This window comes from Phyllobates terribilis, unplaced genomic scaffold, assembly GCF_046119375.1.
Source record: "Phyllobates terribilis strain yellow unplaced genomic scaffold, ASM4611937v1 Scaffold_1__5_contigs__length_1240528914, whole genome shotgun sequence".
Classification (NCBI taxonomy): domain Eukaryota; kingdom Metazoa; phylum Chordata; class Amphibia; order Anura; family Dendrobatidae; genus Phyllobates; species Phyllobates terribilis.
The window spans coordinates 535,738,495-535,751,331 of record NW_027362761.1 but is presented as its reverse complement, the minus strand read 5'-3'; positions in this window follow the sequence as shown (position 1 = coordinate 535,751,331).

The window sequence follows — 12,837 nt, the reverse complement described above, 5'->3', positions numbered from 1 at the left end:
TGCATCTCCCATCCCCCCCCCACATACATGTGCATCTCCCATCTCCCCCCCCACATACATGTGCATCTCCCATCTCCCCCCCCACACACATGTGCATCTCCCATCTCCCCCCCCACACACGTGCATCTCCCATCTCCCCCCCCACACACATGTGCATCTGCCATCTCCCCCCCCACACACGTGCATCTCCCATCTCCCCCCACACACACATGTGCATCTCCCATCTCCCCCCCCCACACATGTGCATCTCCCATCTCCCCCCCCACACACACACATGTGCATCTCCCATCTCCCCCCCCACACACATGTGCATCTCCCATCTCCCCCCCCACACACACACATGTGCATCTCCCATCTCCCCCCCCACACACACATACACACACACACACACACACACACACACATGTGCTTCTCCCATCTCTCCACTCCTAGTTAATTGTATTTTAAAAAAAATAAAACTTGTTATACTTACCCCCATGCGATCCCTGCAGAATCCTGGCGCTCGTCCAAATCGCTGACAGCAGGTTCTCCTGACTTCCGGCCATGTGACGGCACCGTCACATGACCGGAAGTCAGGGGAATCATGAAGGCGCTGCTGCAACAGCGCAGCTCAGCGCTGAAATGTCCCGGACCCGGCGCATAGCATGGGGCCGGGGGCCCCATGAGGAGAGAGACGCACAAGAGGGGGGCCCCCGAGGGGGCCCCTACCGGCCGGGCCCCATACTAGAGTCAGGGCAGTCATGCCCTGATGGCGGCCCTGCTGGAGGCTGGAGGGGCCCCCTCTCCCTCGGGGCCCCCGTTCAATGAACCGGCTGCACGGGCGGTAGTTCCGCCCCTGGCTTCCAGGGTGAACCTACCATCATTTTATAGTCAATCATCTTTGCTATCTCATACATAAATTTGACTTGCAACTCTTTAGCATATGATTAGTTATGCAGATTTTTGTCATATCATTGCATTGTTACTGTTTTGCACCTAAAAATCTATTTTTTTTTTATTTTGTTAGTATTTTGTCAATCCACCTTTGGCTTTCATCACTGCCTGAATCCTTCTGGGCATGCTCTCAATAGGATCCAAACATGTCTCAACCGACATCTGATACCTGGTCTCTTTTACATGTTCCCAAATTTGTTGCATACTGGTCGACTTACTTGGGTATGTTTACAGATTTTTCTTCAACTCTACCCACAAGTGTTCAATCGGGTTGAGGTCTGGGGACTGTGGGGGCCAATCCAGCACCTCTACTTCATTGTCATTGAACCATTTATTCGCCAATCTCGATGTATGCTTTGGTTGGTTGTCCTGATGAAACACTATGTCGTCCTTTTCATACACATAGTGCTCGAGTGCACAAAGTAATTAGTCTTCTAGGATACGCACATACAGATCAACATTGAGACCACCATCGATCTTGGTCAAGTATCCAACACCTTTGACTGTGAAACAACCCCATATCATCAGGCTTCCGTTACCAAACTTGACCGTTCCTTCAATTTCTCCATCCGTTAGCCACATTTTCCCTTCTTTCTTCCAAACCCATTTCCACCCATCGGAGCTTAGTTTATTGACTTTTGTCTCATCACTCCAAATCACCTGTTTTCCATCTTCTACTGTTCAGTTTTCGTACTTGTTTGCAAACTCAAGCCGATGCTTCTTATGACGATATTGAAGTCGAGACTTCTTCACCTTTTTTTGCTTCACCATTCAAGACTTGTGTAATGTGCGTTGCATGGTGCTTGCATGGATGTCTGTGATCTCACTATTAAGAAGCATACGAGCCACCTCCACTGCTATGTGTGTCGCACCAGAACTAATAGACATTGTGATAAGCCAACTTGTTGACCCCGATATTTTGCCTGAACGTCCACCTTTTGCTTTTGAATGGATAGACAGACTTCATTTCATATTCTTCCAACTGTCATGGCACTCACATGATGCAGTTTGGAAATTTTCTTGACCAAGAGATGACTATTGATGAGCTTGATGATGCTGTTTCTCTTTTCTTAGGAAATCTTCCTCATGGGTGCTCCTCGATTCAAACCAGTGACCTTTCTCTTGGGAATCAACCTAATAACACACTGAGCTATTAGGGAATGTGAGAACAGGTTGTAATTTGTAGTGTACAGGAAGAAAAAGATTTTTCCACCACCAGGAGCAAAACAGTAACAAAGCAGTATCATGACAAGAATCTGCATAACTAATCATATGCTAAATAGTTGTACGTCAACTTTATGTATGAGATAGCCAAGATGATTCTCTATAAAATGATAGTAGTCTCACAATAAAAGTGTAACATACCTGGCGGCGTCCTTGCATAGTGGTCCATCTCCCACTGTGCAAGAGCGTGCACTTGATTTCCAGTCCAGACTGCCACCCTGGCTTCTTTCCATACTGTCTGCTTTGCTCTGCTCTGGCTGCTTAGGGCGACGCCCGTCGAACTTCCTGTTTCTTGTAGCTGCTCCAGACACACCCCTAATGCGTCCTCAGCCTATTGCTGTCTGTCACCTGGTATTTAAACCAGCTCCACCTTGGAATCCATGCCTGAGCATCTTGTTCTGTCAGTTGGCTTCTGGTCGCTGACATGCCAGGTCCTGTCTATGTTTCCTGCCTTACGGTATCAGTTCCCGTGTCTGAACTGTGTCCTGTCTGTGCACTCTAGCCAGCTGTCTCTCTGCCTTCCTGGAGGCTGTATTTCCAGGCCTGTCTGAACATGCTCCTAGCCTGTTCGTCTCGCCCTCTGGGGGCCGCATACCCAGACTCGCTCCTGTATTTGTTGTAGTATAGTTCCTGTCTGAACTGTCTCCTAGCTTCCTACCTGTTTTATCTTTATGTCTGTTTGTTCCCTTTTTCTGTAGTGTCTGAAACAGCACTTGGCTTTACCTAGGCTCGTTCCTGCATTTTGTTGCAGTAACTGTTCTTGTCTGAACTGTCTCCTAGTTTCTTATCTGTTTTGTCTTTATGTCCGTTTTCTCCCTTTTTCTGCAGTGTCTGAACCAGCACTTGGCTTTACCTAGGCTCGTTCTTGCATTTTGTTGCAGTAACTGTTCTTGTCTGAACTATCTCCTAGCTTCTTACCTGTTTTGTCTTTATGTCCGTTTGCTCCCTTTTTCTGTAGAGTCTGAACCTGCACCTAACTTCTACTCGTTGTCATTGTACTTCCGTTTGTGAGTTGGAGTCCTTTCGCTACTTCTTTGCAAGTACCTTGTGTGTATCTGGTTCTGCCTTTCTTTTCCAGTCTGTTCCGAGTGAACAGAGCCCTGTCCCCTTTGCTTTGTCTTTGTTTACCGCTTAGGCGATTTATCTCTGTCCTGTCTTACTTACCGCTTCGGCGGTTCCTGCCTGCTCAGCCTTGTCCACCGCACTTGCTGTTTTGCTCTGCTCAGCCCTGTCCACCGCTTCTGCGGTTTTGCTCTGCTCGGCCTTGTCCACCGCGTCTGCGGTTTTGCTCTGCTCGGTCTTGTCCACCGCGTCTGCAGTTTTGCTCTGCTCGGCCTTGTCCACCGCGTCTGTGGTTTCGCTCTGCTCAGCCTTGTCTACCGCATCTGCGGTTTCGCTCTGCTCAGCCTTGCCCACCGCGTCTGCGTTTTCGCTCTGCTCAGCCTTGTCTACCGCGTCTGCGGTTTCGCTCTGCTCAGCCTTGTCTACCGCGTCTGCGGTTTCGCTCTGCTCAGCCTTGTCTACCGCGTCTGCGGTTTTGCTCTGCTCAGCCCTGTCCACCGCGTCTGCGGTTTTTCTCTGCTCGGCCTTGTCCACCGCGTCTGCGGTTTCGCTTTGTTCTGCTTGATTACCGCATCTGCGGCTCTGAACCCGTCTCCCAGTCTGTACTGGACCCTACCCAGCCTGCACTCTAGCCTGCCTGTTCCTGTATTCCCCGGTGTGGTCAACAGCCGTGTCCGGGGTCTGACCTGGAGTGGCACCTGGTCCCTCTGCTCGGTTCCTCCCTGGTGCACTGGCGTCGTATGCCGTCGTGCGACCTTGGTCGGATCGGGCAGATACTTAGTTACGCCCCTCCAGGCACTCTCCGGTTCATGGCACAGTGGAATCACTAATCACGCACACGCCAGTCAGTCCGGGCGTGTGCATTACAAAAAGCAGTAGTAGATGGTGAGATATGGAGCCTGAAAGTCAAAAGTTCAAAACATTGTTAACCTTTTGCTCTTCACTGTATGTACGTCGCTTGCCACTCTTGGTTTGGCTCAGGTAGCATAAATCCTTACTTTTCTGCTACGGTCTGAACTGTCCATATCCTATGATGAATTGCCTGAGTTGCCACTGAGATTGTTGCATGTTATATCTGCTGCGAACAAATGGAAATCGCACTATCTCTATGTAATAGTGGGTCTATTTAGTTATGTCTGCTTGTATAATAATAATGTATATTGCTGCCATCAATACTATACTGTATATAGAGATGCTGTGACGGAGTTAGCACAAATATGCTGTGACACCCAGCACCATCAATGAGCAGCTGTTACCGCCGTCAGCCGGAAGTTCTTTGATGCTGCCGGAATACAAGAGTTGAGTCAAAACTATAGTGGCCGTGGCCAGGTACTACAAGCAAGTCCAGCCCCTATACATCAGTATTTTCGTTGACTATGAAAATTGTACATTCACACTGAAGGCATCAAAACTATGAATTAACACATGTGGAATTATATACTTAACAAAAAAGTGTGAAACAACTGAAAATATGTCTTATATTCTAGGTTCTTCAAAGTAGCCACCTTTTGCTTTGATGACTGCTTTGCACACTCTTGGCATTCTTTTGATGAGCTTCAAGAGATAGTCACCGGAAATGGTCTTCCAACAATCTTGAAGGAGTTCCCAGAGATGCTTAGCACTTGTTGGCCCTTTTGCCTTTACTCTGCGGTCCAGCTCACCCCAAACCATCTCGATTGGGTTCAGGTCTGGTGACTGTGGAGGCCAGGTCATCTGGCGTAGCACCCCATCACTCTCCTTCTTGGTCAAATAGCCCTTACACAGCCTGGAGGTGTGTTTGGGGTCATTGTCCTGTTGAAAAATAAATGATGGTCCAACTAAACGCAAACTGGATGGAATAGCATGCCGCTGCAAGATGCTGTGGTAGCCATGCTGGTTCAGTATGCCTTCAATTTAGAATAAATCCCCAACAGTGTCACCAGCAAAGCACCCCCACACCATCACACCTCCTCCTCCATGATTCACGGTGGGAACCAGGCACGTAGAGTCCATCCGTTCACCTTTTCTCCGTCGCACAAAGACACGGTGGTTGGAACCAAAGATCTCAAATTTGGACTCATCAGACCAAAGCACAGATTTCCACTGGTCTAATGTCCATTCCTTGTGTTCTTTAGCCCAAACAAGTCTCTTCTGCTTGTTGCCTGTCCTTAGCAGTGGTTTCCTAGCAGCTATTTTACCATGAATGCCTGCTGTACAAAGTCTCATCTTAACAGTTCTTGTAGAGATGTGTCTGCTGCTAGAACTCTGTGTGGCATTGACCTGGTCTCTAATCTGAGCTGCTGCTAACCTGCGATTTCTGAGGCTGGTGACTCGGATAAACTTATCCTCAGAAGCAGAGGTGACTCTTGGTCTTCCTTTCCTGGGGCTGTCCACATGTGAGCCAGTTTCTTTGTAGCGCTTGATGGTTTTTGCAACTGCACTTGGGGACACTTTCAAAGTTTGCCCAATTTTTCGGATTGACTTACCTTCATTTCTTAAAGTAATGATGGCCACTCGTTTTTCTTTACTTAGCTGCTTTTTTCTTGCCATAATACAAATTCTAACAGTCTATTCAGTAGGACTATCAGCTGTGTATCCACCTGACTTCTGCACAACACAGCTGATGGTCCCAGCCCCATTTATAAGGCAAGAAATCCCACTTATTAAACCTGACAGGGCACATCTGTGAAGTGAAAACCATTTCCGGTGACTACCTCTTGAAGCTCATCAAGAGAATGGCAAGAGTGTGCAAAGCAGTCATCAAAGCAAAAGGTGGCTACTTTGAAGAACCTAGAATATAAGACATATTTTCAGTTGTTTCACACTTTTTGTTAAGTATATAATTCCACATGTGTTAATTCATAGATTGATGCCTTCAGTGTGAATGTACAATTTTCAAAGTCATGAAAATACAGAGAAATCTTTAAAAAAGAAGGTGTGACCAAACTTTTGGTCTGTACTGTATACACCAGATGTAATGGGATATACATCTTCCAAAAAGTTAAACTTTTGTCTCATCAGTCTACAGAGCATTCTCCCAAAAGTCTTGGCGATCATCAATATGTTTTTTGGCAAAACTGAGGCCAGCCTTTATGTTCTCTTTGCTCAGCAGTGGTTATTGTCTTAGAACTCTGCCATGCATGCCATTTTTACCCAGTCTTTTTCTTATGGTGGAGTCATGAACATGGACATTAACTGAGGCAAGTGAGGCCTGCAGTTTTTTGGATGTTGTTGTGGGGTCTTTTGTGACCTCTTGGATGAGTCATCGCTGCGCTCTTGGGGTAATTTTGGTCAGCCAGCCATTCCTGGGAAGGTTCACCACTCTTCCAGGTTTTCGCTATTCATGGAATGGCTCTCACTGTGGTTCGCTAAAGTCCAAAATCTTTATAAATGGCTTTATAACTTGTTAGAGACTGATAGATCTCAATTACTTTGTTTCTCATTTGTTCCTGAATTTCTTTTGATTGTAGCATGATGTCTAGTTTTGAGGATCTTTTGGTCTACTTCACTTTGTCAGGCAGGTTCTATTTAAGTGATTTCTTGATTGAGAACAGGTGTGGCAGTAATCAGGCCTGGGTGAGGATAGGAAAATTGAACTCAGCTTCCCAAAGATGTGATAAACCACAGTTAATTTATGTTTCAAGGGGGTGGTGGTGGGTAATCACTTTTTCACACAGGGCCCTGTAGGTTTGGATTTCTTCTTTCCTTAATAGTAAAGACCTTCATTTAAAAACTGCAATTTGTGTTCCGGCAGCATCCAACAACTTCCATCCGCTGCCAGTGCCAGTAATAGCTGATCGGTGCTGGCTATCGCACTCCCAACAAACGAGGTATTGATAACTTATGCCATCCGGCATTTTTTGGATTGATTTCTCTTGATTTTTGTGAAGTCTTTTCCCAGCATATTTTATTTTTCAATCCATTGAATAGTGAGGAATCCGCTAGCGTTTTATAATGCAAAAATGATGGCAAAATGCTCCAAAAACTGTCCGGTCATCTTTTGGGCATCTTTTGAGCTATCCCATTAACTTGTATTGTAAAGTCGAGCGGAAAATGCCAGAAGAATGGACCAGTCACTTCTTTTAGCCACTCGTTTTTTTTTTTAGAAAACTGAAGTGGTTAAAAGAAAAGAACTAAGAAAAATCTGAACATGTGCACAGCAAGTCATTTTTCCATAGACATGTATATGGTCATTCTTTTGAATGTTTTTTGACAGGTTTTTAAAGCGGCTTTCGAGCTTGAATCTGCCTGAAAAAACATTGTGTTCACATAGCCAATGTGTTTTCTATAGGAAATCATTCTGTAAGATGACACGACAGAGTTCACATTTGTGGTCATATCAGAGCTGCTACTGGAGGGGAAATAATGGAAGAAATTGAACTTTTGCAATATAAACTAATTACTTCTCATATGGAAAACACCTATTTCATTGTCAAGGGCTCGTCTTTTATGTCTTACAATTGCCTTTTTATTGCTCAATACTAGTTCACTATTTCTTTATTATTATTATTTTAACCCATTCGGAATGAGCCTTTCTTGTGGCTTTAGAGCAAAGCATTTTTCTTCCCAATTTTTTTCATTGTCGAACTGCAAGAGCTACTTATTTTTCCTTTGATACTGCTGTATAAGGGCTGCTTTCCTTGCACGATGAGTTGTAATTGTCACTGCTAACCATTTTGGAATGCATGTGACTTATTAATTAACTTTTACTAACTCTTAATGGGACAGAGCAGAAAAAAACAGCAGTTTTGCTGTTGTTTTTTAGATCTTCATGAAATCACATCCACTTTGCTTGGACATTTAGGCCATGTTCACATCTAGCGTAAATGCTGCATTTTTTCTGCTGCTTTTTTTTTTTTTTTGCACAGAAATTCTGCTGCATTTAACTGTCCAAGCAAAGTGTATGTGACTGTCCAAGCAAAGAGGATGTGATAAGAAAGTTCTACAACTATAAATGAATGAATAAATGAATGAATGAACAAAAAATAAATCGATAGGTTCCAACCATCCAAGATACAGCGGGACAGTCCCAGATTTGGGTCAATGTTCTGCAGTCCTGGTCATCTGCTGAATGTCCTTCACTGCCACCGCCCCCTTGACATCTTCTCATGCCAGGGTAGAAAGAACTGGTAAATGGGAATGGCTTGGGTTGTGGCCAGGGATGTGGTCAAAATTTTCAGCAGTGCGTGGAGTGCGTCGCATAATTTGTCACTCTTTCTGTTCTGTAAAAGTTGGGAGGTACGCCATAGGGAATGAAAGGAGTGTCGGTCCAGCACTGCTCTAATCTAATAGGTAGGAAAGTGCCCCGTTCTCTCAATCGGTGCGGGTCGCTGAGGTTGAACCCCCACCAAACAATAAGTTATAAACTATCCTGTGGATGAGTGATAACTTGTTGTCACTAGACAATGCATTTAAAGGGGTTTTCCACTATCAATAATGATGAGTCCAACCCTTCTCCACCAGTTCTACTGTACATTCTCTATCCTAGATTATTTATAACCCAAATGTCTTTTGTTGTGAGAAAAGCATCCAGCCCTTTTATAAATGCTAATAGTATCTGCCATTACTATCTCTTGTGGTCAGCATCCCACTGTATGACTGTTCTAACTGTAAAGAACCCTTTCCTATTTAGCTGCTCGAATCACCTTTACTCCACACGTAATGAACGTCCTGGTCCTTTGTAAAGTCTTTGGAAAGGATAGCTCATTTGCCATAAAATAGATGTCAAAAAGTGATCAATCTACTGATTGATCTGGCTTCCCATCAACTGAGCCGAGCGAAAGAGAAGCCGCTGCTCTTGTCTACATGGCATCAGCGGAAGACATTCAATCACCAGCATGAGCAGTCTATGAATATTCTGTGCTGGCAAAGATCAACGCTGGGCACAATAGGCAGAAAGATAGCAACCACCTGCCTGTAAGTTCTTAGGCCCATAGTAAAAACATAATCTAGTTCTGCATACCCTCTTTAATAGGGGTATGCATATAGTTATTTAATACCTTCATTAATAACCCCGAGTCCATGATCTGCCCTGGTGTGCCTTTCTTCTTGCTACTCTGATGAAGTGAAGTACGCTCTGTAGCCTTATCCTGCAAACAAAGGTTATTACATCCAGCGCTCAGTTATTTTTCGATGTACTGAATAGTTTGTGGTTTGGACGATGATGTGGCTCTTATTTTTCCGCAACTGGTAATTTGTTTGAAACCCAACTCTAGTGTTTGACACGGTGTCAGAGGGCAGCGTGAAGCCCCCACAAAGCTTCAGCAATATATGATTGCTGTCAACCAGGCTTCTGCGAACATGTAATAGAGGAAGGTTCTGCCTCATGGAAAAGTTTACCGTCTGTTATCAAGTGAACTAATACGTAACCATTATTAGGAAGTATGAAACCTCATTCATCTGTTGGAAGGATTTACAGCGGAGCAGACTGGTCAACACAAATTGAATTTGTGCAGGAGGACCTGCTGTGAAAAATTTGTTTGGGAATCTGTCAGCACGATCCATCCCCCCCCCACCCACAAACTATTTGTATGGTCATGTTGCTCTCTGAGAGGTAATGTCATCCATTCCTTCACTGATGCAATCTGTTGCTCCATGACTGTAAAATTGCTGTTTTAATTCATATACAAATGAGGCTTAAGTGCTCTGGGTGTGGTCAGTGCACTTCCCATGTCTTTGTCTCCCCAGCTCTACTTCTTGTTCAGCCCCACCTTTAAGTATGTAGCTATTGATGAATTCTTACAGGCATAACCTCTTTTACAAGGAATCGTTCAGCAAGATTTCACAACTCAAACTACAGTGGTGGCCAAAAGTTTTGGCACCCCTGCAATTCTGTCAGATAATACTCAGTTTCTTCCTGAAAATGATTGCAATCACAAATTCTTTGGTATTATTATCTTCATTTAATTTGCTTGCAAGGAAAAAACACAAAAGAGAATGAAGCAAAAATCAAATCATTGATCATTTCACACAAAACTCCAAAAATCGGCCAGACAAAAGTATTGGCACCCTCAGCCTAATACTTGGTTGCACAACCTTTAGCCAAAATAACTGCGAACAACCGCTTCCGGTAACCATCAATGAGTTTCTTACAATGCTCTGCTGGAATTGTAGATCATTCTTCTTTGGCAAACTGCTCCAGGTCCCTGATATTTGAAGGGTGCCTTCTCCAAACTGCCATTTTGAGATCTCTCCACAGGTGTTCTATGGGATTCAGGTCTGGACTCATTGCTGGCCACCTTAGAAGTTTCCAGTGCTTTCTCTCAAACCATTTTATAGTGCTTTTGGAAGTGTGTTTTGGGTCATTGTCCTGCTGGAAGACCCATGACCTCTGTGGGAGACCCAGCTTTCTCACACTGGGCCCTACATTATGCTGCAAAATTTGTTGGTAGTCTTCAGACTTCATAATGCCATGCACACAGTCAAGCAGTCCAGTGCTAGAGGCAGCAAAGCAACCCCAAAACATCAGGGAACCTCCGCCATGTTTGACTGTAGGGACCGTGTTCTTTTCTTTGAATGCCTCTTTTTTTTCCTGTACACTCTATGTTGATGCTTTTTCCCAAAAAGCTCTAGTTTTGTCTCATCTGAGCAGAGAACATTCTTCCAAAACGTGTTAGCCTTTCTCAGGTAAGTTTTGGCAAACTCCAGCCTGGCTTTTTTATGTCTCGGGGTAAGAAGTGGGGTCTTCCTGGGTATCCTACCATACAGTCCCTTTTAATTCAGACGCCGACGGATAGTACAGGTTGACACTGTTGTACCCTCGGACTGCAGGGCAGCTTGAACTTGTTTGGATGTTAGTCGAGGTTCTTTATCCACCATCCGCACAATCTTGCGTTGAAATCTCTTATCAATTTTTCTTTTCCGTCCACATCTAGGGAGGTTAGCCACAGTGCCATGGGCTTTAAACTTCTTGATGACACTGCGCACGGAAGACACAGGAACATTCAGGTCTTTGGAGATGGACTTGTAGCCTTGAGATTGCTCATGCTTCCTCAGAATTTGGTTTCTCAAGTCCTCAGACAGTTCTTTGGTCTTCTTTCTTTTCTCCATGCTCAATGTGGTACACACAAGGACACAGGACAGAGGTTGAGTCAACTTTAATCCATGTTAACTGGCTGCAAGTGTGATTTAGTTATTGCCAACACCTGTTAGGTGCCACAGGTTAGTTACAGGTGCTGTTAATTACACGAATTAGAGAAGCATAACATGATTTTTCAAACAGTGCCAATACTTTTGTCCACCCCCTTTTTTAGGTTTGGTGTGGAATTATATCCAATTTGGCTTTAGGACAATTCTTTTTGTGTTTTTTCATTGAAGACAAATTAAATGAAGATAATAATACCAAAGAATTTGTGATTGCAATCATTTTCAGGAAGAAACTGAGTATTATCTGACAGAATTGCAGGGGTGCCAATACTTTTGGCCACCACTGTATATGTGCATGTAGCTTTTTCAAAGACAAGTACAGCAATACATTTTCATGGCCAGTCTATTCCTCTGTTGCTGAAAAATCAACCTTTGAACTGATATAGAGATGAGGCTGAAGGACTATGCTAGATCTGCAGCCTCTATTCCCCGCCCAGCACCGCTTCCTCCTGCTTGACTGACCACCTCTTCTCTGTGTGACTTTAGGCAAAGGAGTCATCAGTCAAGCAGGAGTAGGCGGCACTGGGTGGGGAATAGAGCTGGAGTGACAGAGGCTTCAGATCTACAAATAGTCCTACATCCTCATTTGCATATCAATGTAAACACTGATGCCTCAGTAACAGAGGAACAGTCTGGCCATGTAAATGTATTGCTGGACTTGTCTATGAAAGAGCTACATGCATATATCTGCCCAATATACGAAGACTGAATTATATTTATTTTTCCACAATTTCACTGCATTTTTCCAGTTTTCTATTACATATATGGTAAAATGAATGGAGGCATTCAAAACTATAACTCGTCCAACCAAAAAATGTAGACAGAAAAATTTTAAAAAGTTATGGATCTTAGACGAAGAAGGAAAAGAAGGAGAATAAAACAAAAGTGTAAAAATGAAAAAAAAATGGCTATGGATGTGACTCTGATGATGCCCTACTCCAGTCATCCAATATAGGGCAAAAGCGGATGGTTGACCAAAGTATAGATCATCATGTCCTGTTCCTCAATAGACTACAGAAGATAGACTGGGTCGGTGCACATCATTTCATTAATTTTAACCCATCTGTTGCTTCAATAAAGTTTTAGAGAGCAGAGAACACATTGCATTTGGATAGTGATCCAGTGAAGTCATCATAAAATATTTCTTTGACTGTAAATGTGTATTGTCTGCAGTCTACACTATTATCACCAGGGTGATTGGAGTTTGTGGCCATTTTTCTTTTATCTATGTATCCACGATCAGACAAAAAAAAAATGTATTAAATATGTTTTTACTGAATGCATAATATTTTGTTATAATATTTTAACTGGCAGCGCTTGGATTATTAGTGGTTTGCTTCCTGTCCTCTTATGAAGAACATTACTATTATTATCGGCCATCTGGAGGCTTCCGTCTCCAAAGGGTCTGAACTCTGGTACTGTAACTTTTACTGTTAAATTTTATCCTGATGTTTAATCAAGAGAAAAAGTTCTGAAATGTTTCCAAGAACAAAG